Raw genomic sequence first — 23,556 nt, forward strand, 5'->3', positions numbered from 1 at the left:
GCTCGATCCCATAACGTCGGGATCACGCCCTGAGCCAAAGGCAGACGCTTAACCGCTGTGCCACCCAGGCGCCACTAAAAAAACAAACTCTTAATTGTAGAGAGCAAACTGATGGTTACCAGAGGGGAGGTGGGTGGGAGGGGGGATGGGTGAAACAGGTGATGGGGATTAAGGAGGACACTTGTGATGAGCACGGGGGTCTTGTATAGAAGTGCTGAATCACGATATTATACACCTGAAACTAATATCGCATAGTATGTTAACTAACTGGAATAGTAACTTAGCAACAACAACCAAAAAGAAACTAAACTAGTCCTCTCTGAGTCCCCTTTATTTCTCTGACCTTTCCACTTAATTTTTCTTTTCCTGGTCTTTAAAAATATTGCCATTCCTTAAAGGTTTTTCCATGCTACCTTTTCACTTACATGGTCTCCCTAAATGACCACTTGCATTCACCAAATCATACTTTTAGCATGGTTTTCTCTATGGAGCCCATGCTCATATTTCTAACTCCCTGCTGGCTATTTCCATTTAGAGTGCTCTTAAACTCAACACGTGAAAAGAATTATTGCCAAAATCTGTTCATCCTGTATTTCTTATCTTAGGAAGTGGTGTCGCAATACAGTCAAGCCAAAGGACTTATACTTCAATAAAGTATAGAGGTACAAAGAGTCTTGCACACTTAGCATGTAAAAGAAACAGGGAGGGATAGGTGCTGGCATAGGAAAATAAAGACACATCTTAGAGTAGAGTGAGGAAAACAGACCCTTCATTGTTTTTTTAAGATTTTATGTGTTTATATGAGAGAGAGAGCATGAGTAGGGGGAGGAGCTGAAGGAGAGGGAGAAGCAGACTCCCCGCTGAGCAGGGAGCAGGATTGCTCCACGTGCAAGGCTCCACCTGCTGGACTTCACGGGCTTCACGAGGGGCTTGATCCCAGGACGCTGAGCCGGAGGCAGACGCTTAACAGACTGAGCCACCCCAGGAGTCCCCAAAACAGGCGCTTTAATGTGACAGAGGAATGTATATTCTGCTTTGGGAGTTTTGAGGAAGGAGATTTCACCCAGCCTGAGTGGGAAAGATTCAAGATGAAGGATTTATAGAAAAATTACTATCAAGCTATGTATTATAAACACTAAGAATTTGTCTGTGTTAAGCGCTGAATTGTGTCCCCACCAACACTTGTAAGTTGAAGTCCAACCAGTACTTCAGAATGTGACTGTATTTGGAGATGGTCTTTAAAAACCTAATTAAGTTAAAATGTGGTCATTTGGGTCAGCTCTAATCCATTATGACTGGCATCCTTGCAAGAAGAGGAAATTTGGACACGGATACAGAGGAAAGATGATGTGAAGACACAGAGAGAAGAGAACCCTCTATAAGCCATCGACCCTGTCAGTACCTTGATTGCGGATTTCCAGCCTCCAAAACTGTAAGGCCATAAATTTGTGTTGTTTAATCTACCCAATATACCTAGTCTGTAGTACGTTGTTACAGAAGCCCTAGCAAACATATATTCTGATTTCTTTTTCAGGATAAAGCTAAGACCTTTCTAAGTAGAGGGAAGAAAATGTGCAAAACAACTAACAGTGCAAGATCATAGTTTAGTTGGGAAACTGTAAGTAGGACCAGATTACTGGGCCTGCTGTGGGGAAGAGACTTGGGGAATTTTGAGGAGTGAGGCTAGGGAGACAGGAAGCGGCCAGCTCATGAGAAAAAGCTTGTGTGCCAAATTAAATAATGGAGATTGGGGTGAAGACATTATGGAACTGAGGGAAATAGCATTAGAAGAGATCTCGTATTGTAGTTAGCTCCCTCAAATCAAAGTTAATCATTGGCGTACCACTTAGTGCTTCATCTAATCCAGTTTTCCATGTTAATAACTACTATTTCATGATGACACTTACCAAGTGTCCACTAGATAAATATTTTTAAGAACTACATTGATCCTTTTCTCTTACAAGATGTTTATCCCCCAGTGCAATCTAAATATTTCTTTACTGAATTTTATGTCAATATTCTTTCCTCCACTCCTTCATTCCAAGATTCAATGCTTTACTATCTCCAGGGTTTATGTTTTAACAATACGTGGAATTTGGGGTCGCCTGGATGACTCAGTCGATTAAGTGTCTCTTTGTTTCGGTTCAGGTACTGATCTCAGGGTCTGAGACTGAGCCCTGCATGGGGCTTCATGTTCAGTGCAGCGTCCACTTGAGACTCTCTCGCTCTTTCCCTCCCCCCACTCACTTGTGCACGCACTCTCTCCCTCTCTCTCTCTAAAATAAAAAAATCTTTAAAAAAAATATCTGCAATTTGTTACAGCAAGTCTGGTGTGTTGGTGCTTGTATAAACTGGATTTAGCTGGAATATTATTACTTTTTAAATTTAGTATCTCTGCTTCTCAAGTCTTAGTATTTATTTTGCTTCTTTGTAATTAAGATTAATTTTCCTGATATCTAAGGCATGGGTGGCAATTTATTTTTGTTGTTCTATCTGCAATCTCCCTATTAGCTTTTAATTCTTTACTCTCCCATGGATAGAACAGAATTGTTGTGCTGTAGTAAAATAAGGTGTAGGCTCCGTGAAGGCGGTAGCTGATAGAGTACCTGATCACATAGTTGACGATAAATGTATTTTGGAGGGAAAAATACAATTTGCTCTTAGCCATCGTTCAACAAATCCTTACGAGGCAGTTGTTCTTGAATTAGAGCATTACCTCAGAATCCCCTGGGGAACTTTTCCAATACATACATGTGCTAGTTCCTCCCAATACCAAGTCTGGATTTGGGAGAAGGGGAATGGAGTGATCCGGGCATAAGTATGGTGAAAAACTTCCAATGTTATTTTGATAAACACTGCTAACTGATGAGGGCAGAAGCTGTTATTCCTTTTGTCTCAGTTAAATCCCTCCGACCTGAGTATGACGATGAGGAAATATGTTAGGTAGTGGGAGATATATTTTGGAAAAGGGGATTTTGCCCAGAGCTTTTCAATACATGCTTTAGTTGCTTGTGTTTCTAAGAATGGTCTCCAATGAGATCAATGTGCTCTGTAGACTTATCTTAAAAATGGTGGTTCTGGAAGGATGGGAAAACCACTAGACTTAGAATCAGAAACCCAGGATTTTATTGCTAGCTTATTAGGGTTTTATTGATAACTTATTGTACAATTATTAGGTTTGAGATCTCAAGCAAAATAGATAACTCTCTGAGCTTTAGTTTCCTCACCTGTAAAGTAAGAGTAATAATGTCTGTTTGAAAAATATAAGCATTCAAGGCCTGTTTTGACTAACTGTTGTACTTGAAGAGTACCACTTACCACTCCGACCTTGAAGGCATGTGTTTTCCTTTAAAGTAAAGTACTATTTATGGGGGAAAGGAGTGTGAAGCTCTTGGTAACAGACTTTCAGAGTTAGCTGTCTTCATAACTAAAATTACTGCAAATTGATTTCTCTCTCTGTAACTCAAATCAAGGTCAGTTGCAATGGCTTTTGGAAATGGCAAACTGCCCCTTTACTACCCCTTTAGGACATGGCAAGTCTCTACTATCTTTTAAAGCCTTCATGCTAGCAATCTGATAGGTTTGTAACCACTAGAGATTTTTTTTTTCTATGTCTTTCTCCGGGAACATTTTTATTCCAGACAACAGAAACCTAGAAGCTAGTTTGCTCTAAACATGAGAAAATGATAGAGATTACAGGGAATATCATGGGCCCTAAGATAAAAAGGTACTGTTGGGCTTCATTAGGGTCCTGGATCAAGAGCTGGAAAGCCACAGGAGCTGAGACATGCCATAAAACATGAATATCCTACATGTTTGGGGTGCTTTGCAATGATGACTCCCACATAAAATAAGGAATATGACACAGAAGGACAGAGAAGTTGATCCATTGAAAAACAAGGACATCCAAAGTCTTCAATATTTGGCTGTCAAGCCATGAACATTAATATTCTTTAAAATTTTATTTTAAAATTTACTTTGAATTTTTTATTTATTTTAAAATTAACGAATACATTACTTAAATATTGAAAAATAGGAACAAGTAAATAAAATCTCTCATTTTCCTATCATCATAACACAGAACTAACTGTTTTTTGGAGCATGTTTTCTGATGCATTCCCCCCCTCCGGCTGACAAATACCAACATGAGGGTAGGTAACCTTGGTTAGGGATTGGAGTTGGGGTACCCACAGGAACTCCTTCCTTATAAAGACCTATGTCTTTGAATTCCTTCCTTTGTGGCATTCAAGGGAAGCTGCTATAATTTAAACCTTATTTGTTTGTGAGGCTGCTCTGATCTATCAGTGAAGAAAGACATTGATGTTTGACTGGAGTGGTGTGAATTCTTATAGAAGATGAAGGGAATGCTCTCTTAGGATCCAAGGTAGAAAGAGTGTCAGCCTACTGGGACAAAGACTCTAGGATCCCAGCCGGCACTAGGCAGTGCCAGAGAGTGTCCACAGGACAGTTGGCAATGAGACTTCCCAGGGCCTTAGAGAAATATGCAGGGGAAACAGTTCCACCAACTATTAAAGAGACATAGGGTGAACTCTTTAGATGGATATTTACGTAAAAAATCAGAGAAAAAAACCCGAGATAGAAAGGGCAAATCCAGCAGGATAGAAGTTCTAAGAAAACCAAAAAGATATGTCAGGAAGAAAACTATCAGACACAATAGAAGTAAACATCTCAAATTAGAAGAAGAGACATAAGAATTCAGATGGAAAGAATATGTAGGGTTCAAAAGAGGATGTAAGAAAAAATGACCCACACCTACACACATTCCAGGGGGATCAGTTACTCCCAGAAAGAGAAAAAAAAAATCCTGGTATCAATAGTTCTAGAATATACATCTGCAATACCTGGAAAATTCGAGTCACAAAAAATAATTTATCTAAGCTACAATAATAGATGGAAACAAAATTAAGGGATGTCTTTCTGATCTTTGAATCATGTTCTGTGTGGTAGAAATGATTCATGCTTGCTTCTCTGATATAATGGATGAACCTCTGTCACTTCGTCTGCCTCTCCTAAGGCCGGTGGTAAGGGAGGTGGGGTGCTTTTCATTTTACACAATTGAAACAGAAAGATCCTCACCATCAAGGTAGAAAATAAATGGGACTTTATTGAAAAAAAATGCAAATAAACCCTTTTGACTAATATTTCTCTCTTAGAGTTGCAGATCTTTCTGCACTGTCCTGCAAAAAGAAAGTAATTAAGAGCTCAAGAAGAGGCCCTAAAAACAATAAACAGGTAGTTAAATAAACACTTGCACACACATGTTCATAGCAGTGTTATTTGTAAATAGCCCAAAGGGAAAAATAGTACCAATGTCCATCAGATAAATGGATAAACAAATCACACACACACACACACACACGCACCCCGGAATGTTATTCAGCCATAAAAAGGAAGGAAATACTGATACATGCCACAGAGTGGATGAAACTTGAAAACATTATGCTAAGTGAAAGAAGCTAGATACCTAAAGTCACATATTGTGTGATTCTATTCATATAAAATATCCAGAATGGATAACAGAATGCAGATTTCCAGAGGCTGGTGAGAGAGGGGAAACAGGGAGAAATTGCTCAATGGGCATGGGGTTTTACTTTGAAATGATGGAAATGTTTGGAACTACATGAAATGGTTGCACAGCATTGTGAATGAACTAAATGTCACCGAGTTGTCCCTTCAAACAGTTAATTTTATGTTTACATGAATTGCACTTCAGTAAATTATTAAGAAAACAAACGAATCAAAGAAACACTTGAGACAGACTCTAGGCAAATTTCCTTCAATCTCAGAAAGCTACGTTTCATCAGACAATTTCACAGGAAAGTTTAATCCATTTTTGCCTGATGTTTCATGAGAACAAAACTTCTTTCTCCAAGGACAAATGCATTACCTGTTCTAATCACTTTGCACTAAATGTTATCTCTGTGGTAGTAGAAATCCTATCGGTGGTTGGCTGGAAGGTAGAGGTTTGATTGGATATAGCATGAGAAAAATTTCAGGAGATGGAATGTCTTGTATCTTGAATAAGATAGTGGAAACATGGATGTACACAATTGTCAAAAATGCATCAAGCTGTACACTTAAAATCAGTGCATTTTATTAGATGAAAATTATATTTCAGTAACTTTGATAAAAAATCTAAAGGAAATAAAATAACCATGCAATGCATTATTATGGTGACACTTATCAGGAAAAATAAAACTCAGAGATACTAAAACATGCTACCTCTGATGACTGGGATTTGGGGAGCAGTGTTGGGTGGGAAACAATTGAGTTTCACTTTATATACTAGTTATTATATTTATTGTGTACAAATATCAGGGTTGGCTTTTGTTTGTTTTGGTATTTTAAAGCCAAGAGAGGGAATCAGGGTGAGAGTGGGGTGGGAGGAGGAAGGGCTTGGATACAGAACTTAGATGGCTGAGCATCATCCGTGGTTCTTGCTATTGAACTGACAGAGCATTTGGGAAGGACACAATTTAAGAGGCTAGGAGCTATCGTTGTTCATGACGGGGCAGCCTGCTCCTCAAGTCAACAGTTCTTACCTGCTTTATACATTAAGTCCAGCCACTGTGGGAGGGAGCCCATCACACTGCCTGTGTTTGAGGATCTCTCCCACTACACAGGCAACAATCACTCCATAGGTACTTTGAATCCTTGCACTTGGCATAATTCTGCCCCTATTTGGGCATTTTGCTGCTACACTCCAAGATACCGATGAAGGTAGGGGCAAGCTGAACTTTTGCGATGGGCATGGGACCTCTAGAACAGCTGAATTTGGGGATTAGGGAAGTCAATATTCTTGGTTTATTTAGGAAATTTTAGACAACCAGGGTAATTTTAATGATGTGTGAATTTCTAGTCAAGAAGTGACTTCTTCTTCTTCTTCTTCTTTTTTTTCAGAGAGAGGGCCTGTGCACAAGCAGGGTTGAGGGGGCAGAAGGAGAGGGAGGGAGAGAGAATCTTAAGCAGGCTCCGTGCCCAGCCCAGCATGGAGCCAGAGGTGGGGCTCAATCTCACCACCCTGAGATCATTACCTGAGCCGAAATCAAGAGTCAGATGCTTAACTGACTGAGCAACTCAGGGACCCCAAGAAGTAACTTTTTCAAAAAGGGCAGCTTTTACCCAGGTGGCAGGAAACCAGTGAGGGAGGAGGTGAAGGTTATAACCTAATGTTTTTGATGTTGCTGGTGTTTATTGATTCCATGTCGAGCTCTATTCATTGGAGCCAACATCATAGAAATAAAAAAAAAACAAAACCCAGAACTCCTAGAGTATTATTGGCACATGTATTTCACACTAATTCTTTGGATTGAAGTATAAAATAAAATAATTGTTTGCTTTTTTTTAAATTCAAAGATAATTTACTCTAACCACTAAATCTTTAAATTCGATACACCATGTATCTTGATGTTTATGGAGCCCCTTTCTCTGAGACGTAACAATTGAACAGTTTTATTTCTGTGTGTAGTATAACCTGTCAAACCTGGCATGGAAGTTCTAAAGACAGACTGTAACTTTAACGGTATGAAAGAGTTTTGCTGCCACCTAATGGAAAAGTATCATATTTTTCATTATTCTGCAATAGACAATTTTCTTTTTACCTCATTGAATATTCATATAAAACTGTATTCATTATTTTATCAAATATATTTCAGCTGTAAGTGGTTTTCATTTCTATTAATTTTATTGTTTTTGGGGTGTGCGTGCTGTGTATGTATGTTGTGGTGGCAATGCAGGGGGTATGATAGACTATAAAATTAATTTAAGTTTTAATCTAAGCATCATGATTCATTTTCTATAATTTTGTTTAAGCAAAATTTGCTAAAGGTTTAAAGATATAATAGATGGGTTATGAATATTGAGCTTTTCTGCTCGGTGAACTTAGGCAATTTGGATAATTCTATGAGTGAAAAGAATTATTATCCATAATATGAAAGAATGCTAAGGAAATAAACAGGAAAAACATATATGTATAGATAGATAGATAGATAGATGATAGATAGATAGATAGATAGATAGACAGACATATTTACCTAGTGAGTTAAGCTATTCAAAGTTGCTTTTTTCTTTTTATAATCTTTTACATTGTACTCATTTAAAATACTTGCAGGAATTGCTTTTTGCCTCTTTTGTTCACTGATGAATGCCTGGTGCATTCTAAGTGTTAATAAATGTTTGCTGGATGAATAGTATTATGTGATTACATAAATTCTGGAAAATACAGGAAAGAAAAACAAATGACCACAACCTTAACCTATGAAGGTTGTAAAGGTTTGATTGCAGAATATCTCGTCTACATATCATTCTGGAATATTCCTCAAATCCTAAGGATTTTCTCCCATTTCCAGTTTCCCTTTGGGCTCTATTATTTCTTTCCACTCCCTGGAATATAGTTGCCTGATATATCAACACCCTTTCCCCAATAGACCCATAGAGCCTCCTGGCCACCATATTCCTTTATCTTCCTCAAATCTATCATACCTAAATTTTCAAAAAATACATGACTTTGAAAAAATATCTTTTCTTCTCATTTTGAAGAGACAGATGCTGAGATTTATGGTTCCTGAAAGACGTTGACTAGGAAGGTTACCTTAGTTTTTAGTTTTTAGTCTGCCACTGTCCCTGGAAATTCTTTACACTTTAAAAAAATGCATTCTTTCCTTTATTTGTTTTTAATTAAACTAAAAGGAAGGAAGCATGGGGTATATCTCAGGAGTGATATTTTTATGTCAAAAATACATTAGCTTTAGACATTGGTGAAAAACTGAGACCGTCATAAATACGTGTGATCATTACCTATTTTGAAAATTCTGATTTCCATATAACAAGAATTTTCTTTTCTTTATTGAGATGTAGTTGACATATAATATTTTAGTTTCAGGTATGTGACTTCTTTACTTTATGTTGAGGGCAATTTTATAAAGGAATTACAAGGTGGAAGGACCAAAGTTCTAGTTACCTTGACATTTCTCTTGAATCCCACATGTTGCAGAACCTAAATACTTAGGGCTTCCCTGGGATGGACCTTTATGAATGCCCTCCATTCCACCTTCTAAAGATGCCTGGCCAGTCATGTCTCCTCTCCCACTCTGCACTCCCTTCCTCAACACTTTCCATTCGAAACTCTACTATATTCTCTTGGGATAACTCTACCACTTCCCACAGGAAAGGGCTATTAGAGCCTGGATCCACCTGAATCTGATACCCTGGGGCTCAGTCTAATGGACATTGACATTCATCACTGCTCAATTTCATAAGAGACAGTGAATACAGGTCCATCTATGAAAGTTTCCTTTTTAATTCGTTCACAGCAAGAACTGTGGGTCTGCTGGCCTCTTTAATAGCGGGCTTATTATCCTACGTATCTTTTGCTAAAACAAATGGCTAGGAGTAGTTATGGGAGGTTAAAATATAGGCTTTACCATTCAGCTGTGCAAGAAAATTTTCTTTATTTTGATATATTTCTACACGCCTGCTATTTTTGTGCTGGGAAATTTGAGGGATGAACATAAACATCAATTATAAGTAGCTCATACTCTTCTGTCTTAAAATGGTCTCTTTGGTTTAAATTTAGCATCTCCTACATTTAATCTCAGTCTTTCATATATTCTCTTCTTCCTTTCACAGAACTTACCTCAGGGTCAAAGAGGAACATCAGCTTTGCACTTTCCCTTTATCTGTGGTTCCCATGGACCTTGGGTTGGGTTCTTTAAACATCAAACCCCACTCTCATAACTTTAACCACGTTAGTCTTTTGATGACACATAACTTGCAGTTCACTGGGGCCTTTCATGAGGACTCCATGTCCACTGCTACCACTTCTAATGTGTCCTCAGGTGGTGTAACTTGTGTTTTGTTCTCTTGGTATTGACATGGTATGGAGATTGCTGCTCGTGAACTTGGTCACCTCTTCCATCTGACCAGGTCCTGTCTTGACTCTTTCTGGCTATATGTATCCCCTAAGGTCCAGCTATGACTCCAATTTAATCTCTTAACATGGGACATTGACCTCAAAGCGCTGTGCTAGAAGTTAATTTCCTACTCATCCAAACCCCTCTGGTAAGCTCACACATGGGAACTACTGGATATCTTCTCTGTTATTCAGGAAACAAAGGGGAGATGTGGAAACACCCTTTCCCATGTATGTAGATCCCTTTCTCCACCTTTGCTACACTACTGTTTCCCAAGTGTGAGGTGAAATACTAACTTAGTTGTTCTTAACTTATTTGGAATTTCAGAATTCTTGTCAATCACTGGATTGAGGCCTTTTCAGGTACCTACAGCTTTCTTATCTTGGACTTATCTAAATTTCTCTTCTTTTTCCCTCCACTTCCCATCCCACTTCTCTACCCCATCCCCAACACTCTTCTTCCCAATCATCTATTCAAAACCAATAGGCCCATATGAGCTTCAGGATATTATGTGATAACCTTCTCTGCCTGTATCTTATAGGAAAATTTTATATTCAGACCTCTGAGCTTGATATGCATACGCAGACTTTAGATTTTAGACCATTCTTTACTCTTGCAGTAAAGCCTGACTTTCAAGAGTATTTTATTGCTGTGGACTCAAAAATTTAAACTTCAAGCTTTAGAAAGAAACAATGACTTCTTTCCTCTAAGCTCTTACCACTCTCTCTTTTTTTAGGACATTGAACCTTATGCCTTAGCCTTAGTAGTAGAAAGAATGGTCTTTAAAGAAAGGAGAGAAATAGATTAATACAAGAGAAAAATATGAGGTATTTCAAAATGCTTTCATTTTCAAACTTTTATTTATGTATTTCTTAGGGCACAGAAGAAACCATATTGGGGAAGGATATGTTCCACATTACCAAGGCTTTGGGGTGCCCTTGATATTATAGGTCCCTAGTAATATGGTGAAGAGATGGGCAAAATCACAGAAAAAGATCTGTTTGCAGTGGTTGCTACTGCTGTTACATGGAGAATGGCAAGGCCTGGATTTTATTGTTTTGCTTTTGAATAACATTCAGATAGAAGATACGGATGGGTGATATAAGAGTATGGATGTATAGCTAATTCTGTTTATATTATATCTTATATACAGCTTCTGTTATAATCATAAACACAATTTTGAATTGAAATATAAATAAAATTTAGTGATAATAACAACAATTTTTCTTTGTATAATAGTTGACAAAATATTTTCATTCATTATGTCATTTAGAAGCTTCAAAACCTTTTGAGTTCAAAAAATAAGTCCTATTTCACAGATGAGGAACAGAATCCAGGGGGGATGAAGTGCCTTTTTCACATGTGTTACTAATCAGTGTCAGCTCATGAATGGTGTTAATCCATATGCAGTTGTCGCTATTGTTGTTTAAATCATTCCATAATACTTCTACTAATAAATAATATAGTTAATAATCATAATAATAGCTTTATCTCTTTCCTACATGACAATCCTTTACCTATTTGAAGGTTCTTATTATGTGTCTCTGTCTTCTCTGGTTGTCATATCTATCTTAATTTTGAAAAGAATGAAAGGAGGTAAAGAAATCCGGTAGGGAGGGGATATCCAATATGGGTGAAAGAGTCATTATCAAAGGAAGAAGAGTAACAGGAGAGTGCAGAATCAGGAAGCTGAATCCAGAAGTTCTACTTTGAGGGCATTATAACTGGACTTAGAGTTATTTTTCTTGATTTTTCCCTCCATTAGAACAAGCCAAATAGAATCCTAGAACTGGGAGTAAAATGGCAAAGGTAGAAATATTCAGTGCTGGAAATCGATAACACCCAGTGGTGTGATGGTAAATATTTAACCACCAGTTCTCAGTGGGTAACAAAGGCCCTTGTTTTTAGTGTTTGCTGATTTTTGTGGTGTAAATACTCCCATGATGGCCAGTTTCAACCTACTGAAATGATGTCAGTGAACATGGAGTTTGGAAGGGATGCTAACAATTGTCTGTGAGCTGGTATAAGCCAGTTTAACAAACCATTGGTAGGTTGATCACAACCCTAAAATGCTACCTAGCCTTAGCTTTGAATATTTTTAGTGTCCAACATTACCATTCCACTATTCGACAGTTCTAATTATTGTAATTCTTTTCCTGATCTTGTTTCTAAAATTACCTTTGCTCCACTTTAACTCACTGCCCTAGTTCTCCTTGTTTACTCTCATCTTAAGTCTTTTCTTCTTCAGGATATGTATTCTTTGCTCATTAAGTCAATACATATATGACATTTCACAGAGGCCAAATCACCCTGATAACTTGCTTTGCCAATATTCTTCATCGTTACTCTTCTTTATGAATTTAATATTTATACCTGACCGCATAACACAGCTCAGCAGAACTCATTTCTCTTTAAATAGATATTCCTAATATAGACTAAGTCTGTATTTTTTTCTTTCTTTTAAATTAATTAAATAATTAATTTTTAGCAGTCACATGATATAATTTGGTTTTACTTTTGAGCTTGTGATCAACTGTCAAAAATCCCCTTGGTGTTTTTCATGAGGATAGCTGTTTTTACATATCTTCCCTGTCCTAATCAACTGAACTATGGAAAGTTAGCCTGTAGATTATCTAGCCCAAGCTCCTCATTTTAGAGATGAGGGAACTAGAGATCACAGAGGTTAATTTCTTTAAATAAGACTATAGCTTTTTGGTGATAAAGTCAGGTTTAGACCCAGATCTTATGGTTCCTAAATCTATACTCATTTCCTTGTATTCTATTATTTCCTCTTACTCTTAGAATACTGTGTGGTAGGAAGACCAAGGTCTATTAATTCTATTTGACACATGATGAAACTTGGAGTCAGGAATACCAAGTGATTTGTCTAAGACACATGGGCAATAATGGCAACTGAATTTTTGAACCTAAATGCAAAGCTGTTAAATATCATATTTTTCAAGTATGGCCCTTTACATTAGAGTATAGGATAATTTTAATTTTGACCCTGTGATCCAGTTTTAACTATCCCTCCCATTTTCCTATCATTTACCACAGTATAAAGCATAGGCCTCTGTCAGCCAGGGTCCTGGCAAAAAATAGAAGCCAACTCAGATGGTTCAAGAGACTTTAACAAAGGTATTACATTGGTTTTCCTGGGCAGCTATAGCAAATTACCACAAACTCAGGGGCTCAAAACAAAAAAAAATTCATTCTTTCACAGTTAAGGATGCCAGAAGTCCAACATCAAGAGTTGGTTCCTTCTAGAGGCTCTGTAGGAAAAAACTGTCCATGCTTCTCCCCTAGCTTCTAGTGTTTGCCAGCAGTTCTTGGCACTCACTGGTTTATAAAGACATCTTCACATAATCTTTGTGTATCTTTCTGTGTCCTCTCCTCTTCTTATAAGGACATCAATAATTGGCCTCAAGGCTCACTCTAAATCCAGGATGATTTCTTCTCCAGATCTTTAATTAATTACATCTGCAAAAATCCTATTTCCAAATAAGGTCACATTCTGAGGTGCTGGGTGAACATGAATTTTTGAGCAACACTATTTGACCCGTTATTGGTACCATTTATGAAATTGTGGGTAGAATAAGGAAAGAAGCAAGAATGAGAAGTCGTTACCAGTCCTAGGCTTGAAGGGGCAAGAAGAGAAAATTGTGTCCCAGGACCTCAGTGAGTAGGAGCAATGAAGAAGGGGACTACTGTGGGAATTCTAACTGTAGAGGGATGTAGCCCCTGGACTCAGAACAGGTAGAGAACACGGTAAGGAAACACTCCAACCACTTATTTCTTTCAGTCTCCTATCTCCTTCAAATGATTCCCATTAGCCACATCCAACCAGAAGCCAGATATATTAGTTTTCTCTTATTGCTGTAAAAGTGGCACAAACTTGGTGGCTTAAAACAATTCAAACTTCTCATCTTAGAGTTCTATAGGTCAGAATTTTATAGACGGCTCACTGGTTTAAAATCAGGATGTCACCAGGGATTGTTTCTTTTTCTTTCTCGAGGCTCTAAGAGAGAATCCACTCCCTTGCCTTTTCCAGCTTCTAGATGGCGTTTATATTCCTTTGTTCATAGCTCCCTTCCTCCATCTTCAAAGCCTACAATGACAGATTGAGTGTTCCCATAGCATCACTCTGATCTCTTTTGCTACCTAAGGTAACCTATTCACAGGATCCAGGAGTTAGGATGTGGACATCATTGGCAGGGGCCATTCCTTTGTCTATCATATCAGTGGACAGTCAGTAGCATTCAATCTCCTGGGCACAGTTGAATCAAGATTATGGGGGAATGAAGCTTATACAATTAGGAGGCCATCTGTAGGAAAAATAATTCAAAATTGACTTAGGCACAAGGCTTAAAAGTGGTAACAGCTGAGTGTCCCTGAAGCTGAAACTTCATTAGCTTCCAAGTAAATCAGCCTCTGCTCCTGGGCACAGAGCAGGGCAAAGCAGGGCAGAGAACGACCTGGGGTGGGGGTGAGGGAAATGGGCAAGAATCAGAACAGCATGCCTTATAATTTCCTCCAAATAGCTGGCTTAAAGTTTGACTTGCTTGGAATCTCCTGGCATTCCGCCGGTGCTTGTACTTCAGAGTGATATCAATCTTCTCCAACCAGTCATAAATAGCTAATATTTGATCATTTTGTTCAGGAGGATGGCACGAGAGAGGGTCAAGAGCCCCCTGAAATTGACTTTTCCCATGCCTTCATAGAGCTTGGTTTTCACCCATTTTTTCCTCTTCCTGCATTTAGGCAAATGTGTGGTAATGTTATTGGGCTTGGGGCATTCCCACTCAATACTGTTCTTTACCTTTCTCTCCAGTCTTCCCCCCAGATAACCTGTAGGTAAGTTGGTCACTCAATAATCCAGAGAAGGTACCACTGAACTTTAGACTTTATAATCAGAAGTTCAGGCTTATTGTGTCGCCAATGGAAATCCCATTTAGCCACAGTCTATTCAATTCTGAATTTGCTTTTTTTTTTTCTTGTGACTGTGTAGTGAATTTGACACAGAATTTTCCTTCTAGACCCCCTTAGTTCTAGGATTTTACAGTGTAGTCATATGACAGCGTGTCAGCAGTTCAATTCCAATATCTGCCCCAACACTACCCAGGGACTTTCTAACAAGAACTAGCACTGTTATTAGTTGTATTATTACCCAAGTAGAATAAAGAGGAACTACATGAATAAGAACAGAGAAGTGAAGAATACCAATTGCCCATGTCTTGGTAGTTTAAAAAAAAAAAAAGGAGTAAACTCCACTGTAGAGTTTACTCTATGAAAATAGATCTACTTCCTGAAGAAAGTTTTGTTTTCAGGGTATTTTCTTACTTTATTTATCTCTGTAAGTCAGATGAACCCCCTAATTGCCAGAATTGTACCAACCTTCCAATGGGAGTTGCACTGAAAACAGAAAAAGTAAGAGAATCAATCATACTGATAGATTGAAAATGTTAACATATACAATCTAATGATGGACATTCTGGCTGATGTTCTTTTTTCTTTCTTTCTTTTTTTTTTTTAAGATTTTTATTTATTTGTTTGACAGAGAGAGAGACAGCCAGCGAGAGAGGGAACATAAGCAGAGGGAGTGGGAAAGGAAGAAGCAGGCTTCCAGTGGAGGAGCCTGATGCGGGGGCTCTATCCCAGAAGGCCAGGATCCCGCCCTGAGCTGAAGGCAGATGCTTAACGACTGAGCCACCGAGGCGCCCCATGGCTAATGTTCTTTATCAGTTTAGGTCTGTTGAAAGGGCAAGTCATAAATACCAATAATGAAGTTAGGTGTGGGTCATTTCTAAATTCACAGTATGGGTTCTGTTTCTTATAATCTATCAACCAATATCTTCACTTGATATTAATATCTTAAAAAAGAGAAATTTCTAATTTTATGTAGAACATTTCTTAGATCATTTTCTCCAGATACCTAAACAAATATGAAAGGAAATGGTTAGCAATGTAGTAAAAATCAAAGGAAACTCAGGGAAAGGGAACTTAAAATGAAAGTAAGGTTTATTTGAAGTGCTGGAACTTTCCAGAAGTTCATTGCTTGACTTAATCTTGTCCATGGAGCACAATTTAATCTTTGATTCAATAGCGACACCAACATAAAATGCTTCTTTAACATGTCCTATGCAAATCTTAAATACTGAAAGACCTGCCTTATGACTCTGTCATTTACTAGCTGTGTGATCTTGGGCAAGATACTCAAATTCTTTAAGCCTCTAATTTCTAAGATTTAAAATGGGGATCATATTGTCTTAAAGTGCTGTAAGAATTAGTGGTAATGTGTGTAAAATGCCTATTACTACAGGCAATTACGGTGTAGTATTAAAATATTACATATTGCATAGAAATTCATAATTATTTTGTGTAACTCTTTGCTCACATATTTACTTTTGAATAAGAATTAGGAGGATGCCTGGGTGGCTCAGTTGGTTAAGCGTCTGCCTTTGGCTCAAATCATGATCCCAGGGTCCTGGGATCGAGTCCTATATCGGGCTCCTTGCTCAGTGAGAAGCCTGCTTCTCCCTCTGCCTGCTGATCCCCCCGCTTGTGCGCTGTCTCTCTGTTTCTCTCTCTTTGACAAATAAATAAATAAAATCTTAAAAAAAATAATAAAAAAATAAGTAAGAATTAGGATTTAAAACTAAACTCTGGCAGGGGAATTATATACATTTGTTTGTTAATGGAGGTGATCATTTGGGGTGAAATAGACAACATACATCTTTCTCAATCTTTCTCAGTCAAAGGGGTTTTCCTTTGAGGATATGGTCTGCAGGTGTTTATTAAAATGTGTTGAAGGAGAAGAAGACAAGAAGGGCTCAATTATAGCTACATTTTACATGGCATATCCTATAATTCTTAGTCTTCTAACTCCTGGACCACTGATAATTTTTAAAGTACTATGTGGAAGGATAAAACTATTTCCAGCAATATTTGGTGTAAATTGGAAGTGTATAAATACTTAAGGGAAACAAGTGTATGAATATAGAATCATTTAGTGAATGATAGCAAAGAAAGTCACTCATTGATTTTCCAGATTTTTCTGAATAAGGAGATGTCATAAAGCTATATTTTAGTTTCTTCATCTATAAAATGTTGGGCGGGGGTCACAAATCTCTTCTTTTCAGGTTCCACATTTATAATACTTTGTGAAGTTCCTTGTGGCAGAGTCTCCTGGATGTCACCGAGATCAATTCTTTCCTCTTTTATTAAAAGGACTCCTGAATTTCAGCAGGGTGCCTTGTTGCCTGGCTAGCCATTGTTTCCCAGGTTCCTTCACAGACTTCATTCTGACCAGAAGGATGGGAGAGAAAGTGATGTGTGCCACCAGAATCTGACTGAACAGGGACAGGAACAGGCACATTGGCCCCGAGATGGAAGCCCTCTTTTGAAAGTGGCAGATGGTTCACACCTGTTCTGAGACCTCTTCTCTCTGTACGACTCTAAGAGCACAAGATAAATACCCTCAGTTAAGCCACTGTATTTTAGGTCTCTGTTGAAGAAGCTTAGCCTATGCCCTACTCATTCAACCCATCAGAGGAACACAGCATAGCCCAGAGAAAAAGTAGGCAGTTTCTAGATGAACGTTGCATGGGGTCTTGACCACGCTGAGTGCACACTACTGACAGCCAGTGGTGGCAGCGGAAAGGTCAGAGATCTCTAAACATTACAGAAATTTTTGAGCAGCAGTTTCTAGATCTGAGCTGTGCCAACACTAACTGTCTTAGGTCTCAGCAGCTATTGGAGCAACTGCTCCCTCCTGTTGCTGTGACTTCAAGATGTAGACTGACAGCAGTATTAATATCTCTTTAGTCCCAGACTTTGCCCTGTGGCTTCTTTGGCATGGACCGCCCAGAATTATGCCTCTCTGCTCCTGATGCATGATCCCCCAACCGACTTGAACTGCTGACTTTGTAATTGTCCTTGGGAACTGGCTGGGAGTGCAGGTCCTTGTCTGTTTTCTCTGGCATTAAATATTAGGCTATATTTAAGGGGGTTACTTTTGATTGGCTCAAATTTCATTGAAATTTAGGGAAACTTCTGTAGAAAGTTTGAGATTAGTGAACCCAGACACTGGTAATAGTCCTGCTGATCATGTGCACCAAAGGGAAATTTTCTTGAAACAATGGAAACCAGCAACATTAAGTATTTTGCCAAATGACATGTCACAGGAATCCCATGATGTTTCAGTTTATTTCCACCTGTTCGTTACAAGTCTTACGGAGGATTTGATTGATTTACAAGCTCATCTTACACTTCTGGGCTGATGTGCTGGTTGTACCTCAAATACTTCTTCCTGGCTGTTCTTTCCAAATAGCTCTTCTGATCTCTCCAAAAATAGGTCCTCAGGGTTTTTTTGTGTGTTTGTTTGTTTTAGTCAGATGGGTTGCCTCCATGACCCACTGTTTTCTATCTAGATTATTTGATACCCAAACTTCTATCAAAGAAAGCTTTTTGAAAATAATCAACCTTTAGCAAGTGAAATCTTTCCTCCTCCTTGACCTTCTTCTTCTTCTTCTTTTTCTACAGATGTTCTTGTGCATCTCTTAAGGCAAATTCTTCCTTTCTTCCCTCCTCATAGCAAGAGACTTTGGTCCTGGCATATATACACCCCTGCATATGCAACAAATTCCCTGTCTTCACTTGATGTGAGGAGCACTGGGTAATGTATGGAATTGCTGAATCACTATAATGAACCAATATAATGCAGTATGTTAACTACACTGGAATTAAGAAAAAATTCTCTGGCTCTCCAGTTTGACTTTTGTCATAGTATCTCTGAGAATGGATACAGAAAGAAACTCTGATACACACACACATGGGATAAATATAATAATTATGTAAATATAAAAATTATATAAATATATATATCAAACTACTTGGAACCAATTATCTCAACTGGACTATTTCAATAACCTTCCAATTTATCTTCCGGCGTTCATAGTTGGCTCTCCTACAATCTATTCAAAGCAGCCTGGGTAATCCTTTGGAAATGTAAGTCGCATCGTGTTTCTCTTCTGCTCAAAACCTTCTAATACTCCCAGCCACAAGAGCAATGCAGATATTTGAAGTACAATAGACACATCAGCCTAGAAATGTAAGATGAGCTTGTAAACCAATCAAATCCTCCGTAAGACTTATAACTGGTGGAAAACAAACTGAAAAATTGTGGGATTATTGTAACATGTCATTTTGCAAAATACTCAATAGTTGCTAGTTTCAACTGTTGCTTCTAACCAGCTTTCTTATTATTCTTCAAACACACTAAGAACACTCCTGCTTCAGGGCCCTTACATGTGCTGTGCTCACTGCCTGGAATGCTAGTCCTTCAATAATCTACATGGTTTATATTTCTTCACTGAATTCTCTGCTTAAATGTCTTTTAGTTTTTAAACTTCTGTTCTTTGAAGATTTTATTTAATTTTTTATTTGAGAAAGAGAGAGGGCACACATGCAAATGTGCATGTGTGGGGATTGGGGAAGGAGCAGAGGAGGGGTAAGAGGGAGAGAATCTCAAGCTGACTCCTCCCTGAGTGTGGAGCCCAACATGGGGCTCGATCTCACAACTCTGAGATCATGACCTGAGCTGAAACCAAGAAAGAATTAGAGGCTTAATCGATTGAGCCATCCAGGTGCCCCTCTGCTTAAATGTCTTAACAAGGAAGCCTATGCAAGGAGGCCTTTCCTGACCACTTTTTCAAGACCCTCTTCTTTCTTTGTCCCCCCCCCCACACACACAGCCTTTGCTTGTCACTCTTTCTCTCCATCACAGCAGAGAATTTATCTAATTTGTTCAATTATCCACTCTTCTAGTGCCTAGAACAGTACCTGACATGTGGTTAATGATTAATAGATATTTAACTCATTAAAAATAATTGAAGACTAGCAAAGTAGTTCCTGAAAGACATATTCTTACTTAGTCTACCAACCAGAGTTAGACATTAATTAAAGGCTTAAATAATTATTGGAAAAGAATTTTCCTTCAATTACTAAACTTTTGTTTAGTACCCATTGTGACATAAGAGTCTTTACTAACTGGGGATTTAAAGTAGAATAGAATATATTTCTGTCCTCTAGGAAGGGCAACACATAAAACTTGTGTATTATTTTATTTGATACTCAACATTGTTATAGAGATAGATAAGCTATTATTGACCCCATTTTTCAAAGAGGTAACATAAATGTAGAGTGCTTAAGTGACTTGCCTGAAGTAATACAAATTAGTGAGAGGTCCAAGCTTGGCTAGTAACTAGTTTGCATTCCTTGGACAACTGTTCAGAGTTCCAAGCCTTGTCTTCTTTGCGCTCTACCACTCTGCTCTTCTGCACATCCACTATAGAGGCAAGATGGCTCACAGGAGTGAGGAGAGGTTTATTCTTCCAGATATGGATAGTTAATGATACACTTTTGAAAATAGAACAACTAAAATTTCAGCCCCTAAGCCAGTAAGCATTGGCGGGGTTAAACACATAACTTCTAGATCTAAGTAGTTACTAAAATTGTTTATTTTCCATTTATGCTATAAGCTCAACATAGGTTATAGGAGGGTTTTGTCCATTGAAGTCACTTGGGACCCTGGGTTAACGGAAGCTCTGTTTGGACACCTGCTTCCGTGATCCAGAGGCAGACGAAAAGGAAGTCTATAGAGCCGAGCACCAGCAAGTAGATGTTTCAAATCCTCCCATTTTGCTGACCAGAAGTAGTCTCATGGCCACTCCAAACTTCAGGTGAGCCAGAAGTGTAGGAGAATGGAATATGAGTGAAAATGGTGAACGTTGGTACTGATTATCACACCCACCCACTGACAAATACACACACACACACACACAGATGCTTGGTATGTCACTTTTTTTTATGGGAAGATGACTCACTTGTCCTCCCAAATCTTTGTGGTGAGACTGGTGTTTCCTACTTGTGTTTATTTGTTGACTTCTCTGGAAAGGGGTTGTAAAATCCAGGGAAACTGAACCCAGACAACAATGACAGAGAAACCATTTATCTTTTCCCAGGAGCCTTCACCCATCAGTAGTAATTTTGTCCTCTTATTGCACATTGAAATTTGTGCTTGCTTTTCAGTTTTTTAACTGATCCCTTCTAACTTTTATTTCTATTCAGATAGTTGTTGATAAAATAATAAAGTGTTTGATAGAAGGGGAAAAAAAGAATTGGACTGTTTTTTTGTAACTGAAAATTGTTCAAATCGTGATCTGTTAAATATTACTCATTCTCTTTAACATTATAGTTAGGAATATGAGAAAAGAATGTAATGCCAAAAAGAGGAACTAAATCATGGTTTATGTAGCTCGGCCTCACTTAGAAGGAGAACACGTAGAGAAGTCGGAGTACACAGAACAGTGATGCTTACAGTACATAAAAAGCAAATGGAGAGACTGACTCTTACAGATTATGTTGCCGAGCCATTACCAAAGGTAAATTTTTTCCTCTACATTATTTAATTAGAACAATAAAATGTAAAATTACTTATATTCAGGGCTTGAAAACACATAACTATAAATTTCAACTTAATTTTACATGTTTAAGTATTATAAACATTCAAGCTTTAACTTACATTTTGTTCTATAAGTTAGAAATAGATAAAATTTTTAATGCTGTTTTTTAAATTATTGGTCACATTTTATTATAAGGCTTCATTCAGTATGAATTTGATAGAAGAAAAAGGAAATGGGGAATTGAAGAACTGATATGTGAGACTTCTAAACATTATTGCTTTCTGACCGTGCAGAAATGGTTTCAAATTTTGCCAAAATTCATAGAGAACTAGTATTAGTATGTTTTCTCATTTTATAAAATATATGTTACAAAGAATTGGTTGAAGACATTATTATATATAAAATGTAAGAAATGTTTATATATCCATCATCTATCAATCATCTACTTTAAAAAAAGCAGGAAGTTATTTTATTGATATATTTTTGATAAAAATGTATGCATTATAAATTTGAAATTTTGAAAATTATATTTCCCTAAAGTGAGGCATAGATTTGAATTTTATAATTTAATATGAGTAATTTATTTCTCATTATCCACTGCAGTAAATATACTTGCAATTTAGTGCTCATTTCATTTATCACATTGAATAGCATTCAGGTAGCCCTTGCATGGAGAGAAATGAGTTATTTACAAACAAAACTGTTAAAATAAATAAATCACTTGAATTAGATATAAATGATATTAAATACAAATTATTCAAATCATATTTGTAAGGATGACTTTCATTATTGTTAAAGCACGATAAATAATATAATAAATAAATAAACACAACATTTTATAATGTTTAAAGGGCAAAAAAGAAAGAATATTTGATTATAACTTTTTGCTACTTCGTATTTTTAATATGAAAGTTAAAGCAAGTACAGTTAAACAAAGACCGTCAACTCACATAATATTAATAGAGATTTGTGAAACACTCTAGAAGAGAATTTATGTTGTTATAATGGAATTAATATTACATTTTTATAGGTGTATACTGTCATAAAAGAAAGAACAAATGTAACTGCTTATCCATTATTGCCCATTTTAAACAAAGACAGCACAGAACCTCACAAAATATTTTTACAGCTCAAAACTCAATTTTTTTTCCCTTTGGATATCATTAAAATTTCCTTTAGCATACCTTTCACTTTTGGGGGGAATTGTGTCAGAATTTGAAAAAAATAGAAAATAAATTGCATAGAGAGCATTATTAATGTGAATTTATTAAACTCAGCTAGAGATATATTTAGTTGCTTAAATTACATAAGGCCAACAAGAAGGAATACATACTTTAGAGGTTTGCATAAATTTCATACAACTAAATAATTTGACTTACTCATTTTAGATATTTCTTGTCCATAATGCTCATTTAAAGCTGCAGAGTTTTAGCTACTATTTCTTGTTGAAAATACAGAGCAAAGTAAATACATAATCGTTTAAAAAATACTCTATAGGCTGTGAAATGGGTCAGAAATATCTTTTCTTTTTCTTTTTCTTAAATTTTATTTATTTATTTATTTGAGAAAGAGAGAGAGAGGCCACGTGCATGCGCACAGAGGAGTGGTGGGGGCGGGCAGAGGGAGCGGGACAAGCAGACTCCCTACTGAGCAGGGAGCCTGGACCTGGGACTCGATCCTGGGACCCTGAGATCATGACCTGAGCTGAAGGCAGACACTTAACCTACTGAGCCACCCAGGTGCCCCCAGAAATATCCTTTCATAAAAGCATGGTTTCGGAGAAGCTCAGGTGACAGATACAGGATTGAATTTTAGAAATATTTTTCCGTTGATTTGCTTATGACCTTTACCCAGGTATTCATAGACTTCATAGAATTTTCTTTTTTTGTATTTATAGTCAAACCCCGAAATTCCAATGGCACTGTTGTTATTTCTTAGAAGAATGTTGTATAACACATGCAAGGGGGGGAAATGGTAATGAGTGTGAGACATGCTCATTATTAGAAAGATAAATATGAATGTGGAAAACGCAGAAGGATTTTAAGTGTGTGTGGAAAAGCAGAGGAAGAGGGAACAGACTGAAACCACTTCAGTAACTGAATGATAAATACTTTCTGAGATCTGCCATGGGTAGTTTAACACAGACAGCACTCCTTCTAGAG

At 37.5% G+C, this 23,556-nt stretch overlaps 1 protein-coding gene across 3 annotated transcripts in view; it reads left to right on the forward strand.

Annotated features, from left to right (window-relative positions):
• Positions 1-920: 920 nt before the first annotated feature.
• TFEC (transcription factor EC) overlaps positions 921-23,556 on the forward strand; it is a 229,715-nt gene continuing 207,079 nt past the window's right edge. The window contains exon 1 of one of the 3 annotated variants that reach the window (XM_087860874.1): positions 921-1,432. The gene's annotated coding sequence lies outside the window, so the exon portion shown is untranslated. The remainder of the gene's footprint in view (positions 1,433-23,556) is intronic. The other 2 variants (XM_045792800.2, XR_015723893.1) reach the window with 2 other exon arrangements.

The sequence above is a fragment of the Ursus americanus genome, chromosome 3 (genome assembly GCF_024610735.1).
Source record: "Ursus americanus isolate L20-20 chromosome 3, mUrsAme1.1.p, whole genome shotgun sequence".
NCBI classification, from domain to species: domain Eukaryota; kingdom Metazoa; phylum Chordata; class Mammalia; order Carnivora; family Ursidae; genus Ursus; species Ursus americanus.